A 4,462-nucleotide genomic window follows, 5' to 3' on the forward strand; every position below is an offset into this window, starting at 1 on the left:
ATTTTTATTACTATAGAATTAGCAGCCAGCTCCTTACTGTGATAAAGCCTAATGCTACCTGTTCATGTCAGCCCCTGTAGTTAGAGGCAGCCAGAAAGTAAGGTATTCCAAGCCTTTTATATCAGGCTCCACACACACACACGTGTGTGTGTGTGTGTGTGTGTGTGTGTGTGTGTACGATATGTGTGTGTGTTGTGTACGATATGTGTGTGTACGATATGTGTGTGTATACGATATGTGTGTGTGTGTGTACGATATGTGTGTGTACGATATGTGTGTGTATACGATATGTGTGTGTACGATATGTGTGTGTGTGTACAATATGTGTGTGTGTACGATATGTGTGTGTGTATGTGTGTGTGTATGTACGATGTGTGTGTGTGTGTATATATAATCTCCATATGCAGCACAAATTTTCTTCCTAATCTGCTCTGGTAGGGACAACATTACAAATAGTCTTCATTCCTGACTGATGGCCAAGGGTGGGGTATGGACACGGGGCTAGTAGGTGGTGGAATTGCCAGTGAGAATTACACTTTTCCAGGGATCATGAAAAGGCAACAGTAGGACTTTATACCTCACCATTGATCATCTCCAGAGCTATTCCCATAATCTGAAAGCTCTTGATATAAACCAGTGCCAATTGCCAGAGAAAAAAGCTGAGTCATAGAGAAATAAAACGATGGGCCTGAGATTAAAGACCGAGAAGAGGGTGGACCAGTACATGTTTGAGATGAGTAGCTGTTCCATCATTGAACAGATATTGGTGGATTCCTACTATGTGCCTGGCACAAAGTAGGTCCCATGGAATCAAAGAGAAATGAGATGCCTTTCCCAGATAAATACATTCCCAGACTAGTGGGAGGATAGAGGCTTAAAAACATAGAGATTGCATCAGCACCTTATAGGTACTGTATGAGCGGGTTGTGGGAATATGCAGAAAATGGGCCCACAAACTCACCTGGGGTGAGGACTAGGGGAGGGTAGGTTGGATGGGTGGAGAGTGTGAGAAAAAGGCTTTCTGAGAGGGGAAATATTTGACCTGGGTCCTCCTGAGACATAAGTAGGAATCCACAGAGTGAAGATGTGGGGAAGAGCATTCCAGCCCAAGGGAATAGCCTATGCAAAGGCACTGAGGTATGAAGAAACAATTCCTATTTGGAAATTTTCTATGCTCAGAACATAGGGTGGGGAGTGAGTCAAGCCGGCCAGGTGATTTGGGACTTGAATGTCCCTCAGAAAAAGTCTGAGCTTCTTATTGTTGGCAGTACTGGGTAGAAAAGAGCTTAAGCAAAAGGGTGACATTTTCAGACCTTACAAAACCTCTAGCTAAATTAGAGGGAGAGAGGTGCAAGGTGATAACCCCTGAGTGGCTGTGCTGGGGGCCTGGAGTGGACAGGGATGGGGAAGATGAAGTCTGAGAGTCTCCATAGAGGCCCAGCCTCCATCAGGAGGTCAGATGCAACCTTCCACCACATCCTGCCTGGCAGGGAGGGTGCTCCTGGGTGTCAAGTTTACGTGAGGACCTGCTGGGCTGGGCTCAGATGACAGAGGTCTCTTGCCCCATCCTGTCCAGCCAGCACCCCATATGGAGAGGTAGAGAGATTAGGCGATGTGGGTAAGATGGGGCAGAGCTCCAAGGAGGTGGGACCAGGGCCTGGCTGACGTATGGGAGTGGGGCCAGGCCAGGTGTCTGGGAACCTCATGTCATGGCCTAGTGACAGAGGCTGGGAGGCAGCCCGGGGCAGCTGAGGCAAGAGTGGGGGATGCGATGGGAGGTGTTCAGGACCTGCATTTGGGGGCTGCAGCTCCAGCACGGACCTGTACAGAACCTGCCCCAGGTTCCACGGCAGCAGGTGGCTGGACCAGCCCTGCAGAGTGTGAGGCAGTGACGGCGAACCTTCTGAGCGCGTGTCAGCATTTTGAAAAACCCTAACTTAACTCTGGTGCCGTGTCACATACAGAAAGTTTTTGATATTTGCAACCATAGTAAAACAAAGACTTATATGTTTGATATTTATTTTATATATTTAAATGCCATTTAACAAAGAAAAATCAACCCAAAAAATGAGTTCACGTGTCACCTCTGACACGCGTGTCATAGGTTCGCCATCACTGGTGTCAGATGACAAGGCCTAGACCCCAAACTTCCTTCCTTTCCTGCCTCTCCTAAATCCAGGTCTCCCACGATCAAGAGTCCCCAGGTGAGCAGAGGTGGCGGGGGTGGCCTGTGCCATCCGCAGGGCTGCAGGCAGTCTGTGGCCCAGGGAATTCCCATCTTCCTCTCCACCGCCCACCAGCTGCTCAGGCGCAGCTGTGGTTGTGTGGCTGCTCCCCCAAGAGCAGGCTGACGACAGCCAGCCCCTCCTTCTGGGCAGGAATGAGGGAGGGCAGGTGCGTCCCCCAATCCCTATCTCTGCTTACCAGCCAGGTGACCTTACTTGGCCTCTTTGCCCCACCTGAGCATCAGCTTCCCTACCTGTGAAAGGACATAATCGTACGGAGCTGCCTACCTCGGGATTGCTGTGGGGATCGCATAAAACACCAGCTGGGACACGCCTTGTAAAAGGCAGTTAACCCCACGTTGGAAGGACAGAGGTGCTGCCTGCTCATGTACGTGAGTGTGCAACTCAGTGTCTGTCGACACCTGTGCAATGTTTCCCCCAGGCAAGCCCGTGTTCCCCTGTGCCAGGCACTAAGTCCTCCCTTTGTGCACTTTTATTACCAAGAGCTGGCTCCCCGATGAGGGTGGAGGGGGGCCTTTAGCAGCAGCTCGGGAAGCAGGTCTAGGCTGTGGAGAAGGAGGCACCCACAGTTCAGAGTGGAGGTGAGCCTGGGGGAGAGCCACACTGTTGGGAAGGGGTTCACCTGGGTGTCAATGGCCCACAGTCGTGTGGGGTCATGTCTGTGAATGTGTCTCTGAGCAGCCCCCCTACCCTCTCTGGGCCTCTGCCCTTATTTCAGGGGTGCCACTCTCCCTGGCGCTCCTACAAGCGTTCAAGCCCAGCACCCTCGCCCTTGATCCTGAATGCTGGGAGGGAAGGAAGCCCTCGCTCTCACAAGGTCACCCCTTCCAGTTACAGATGAGAAGTGAAGCTCAGAGAGGGTGAGGGTCTCACCCCTGACACACAGCCCATCCGGGCAAAGCAGAGTGGGAGCTGGGTTTGGGGGAAGGAAGCCCCTGCCCTTCCCTCCGTGACCGCCTGGCATCTTACCTCCCAAGCCCAGCACCCTCTGTACTCCGTGCTCTGGGAGAAGTGGCCAGGTGGGCGGGGCTGGTACTTATACTCACCGTGAATAAAGCGGCCAGTGTTCTAGGCCCAAACTGCAGGCATGAGATCTGACAAACACATAAAAGGCTCGCAGGCGCTGCGCTCCTTGGAAATAGTTGGCTTTGGAGCCAGAGGGCTTCCGCACTCAGGGAGCTTGGATGGTGGGGCTCCCAGACAGGCCTGAGCCCTGGGCCTGGAGCCTGAGTGCCCTGAAGGTGGGGACCTCGGGGTGGCTGGCCCCAGCCCGTTTCCTGTGGCCGCTGCGGGGACAGAGGTGGGGGAGGAAGGCTGGGCCTGGGCGAGCTAATCTGGAGAAGTGATTTTCCTCCTCAGCCAGCCCCTCCCTGGGCAGGGCTGTGCGCTGGAAGGTAGGCTGGCCAGGGCTCCCAGGGAGGGGCCGGCTTATCAGGCAGGAAACACTGGGCTCCGGCCACATCCTCCTCCTCCTGGTCACAGCAGCTCCCAGGGGCAGGAAAACACTCAGCAGCCGCTGCTCCTCCGCCCTCACAGCCCCTCCTGCTGCCTTCGCCCTCCTCCTCCTCGTCCTCCAGCGGCTGGGGAGGCAGAGTGTCCGGTGTGTGGTCTGCTGCCCTGGGAGCTCTGCCCGGTGCCGGCTTCCCAGCCCCTCTGCTGCCCCTGGACCGCCTGCTGCCTTTCTCTGCAGCCCTGACACAGGGTGGGGCAGGCAGGGGTGGCAGAAGCATGACAGAGGGCCGCTGGCTCCCAGAGATGTCCAGGTGTGCTCCTCGGGCCTCTCTGTGCCAGCCCCTGGCCCTCAGAAGCCACCGCTTGGTCCCTGGACTGTCTGGGAGCCCTAGGGCATGCGCTAGGGAGTGCAGTGCCTCTTCATCCTCTGCGCTGCCCATTCCCAGCCTCACCCTCCTGGGCCAGCACCTACCGAGACCATCTGGGCTTTAGGAAGCACAAAAAGAAACCTCGTGGGAGGTCTCCTGAAGGTGCACCCAACGCACAGGGCTTCTGCCGCCCCTCCATCTGCATCCCCATCACCCAACCTCCCTGTGCCCCTAGCTCCTGTCCACTGCTGAGACCTGTGGCCCAGCAGAGAGCAATGGGGCCCCTCTCCCACAGCCCTGCCCTGGCTGTCCCCCTGGCCACCACTGCCTGCCCCACCCTGTGAGCACTGACCCCCTGTCCCTGAGGGGTCTTGTCAGCCCCCACTACTTGCTCCC

Source organism: Myotis davidii, unplaced genomic scaffold (genome assembly GCF_000327345.1).
Source record: "Myotis davidii unplaced genomic scaffold, ASM32734v1 scaffold524, whole genome shotgun sequence".
In the NCBI taxonomy this organism is placed as follows: Eukaryota; Metazoa; Chordata; class Mammalia; order Chiroptera; family Vespertilionidae; genus Myotis; species Myotis davidii.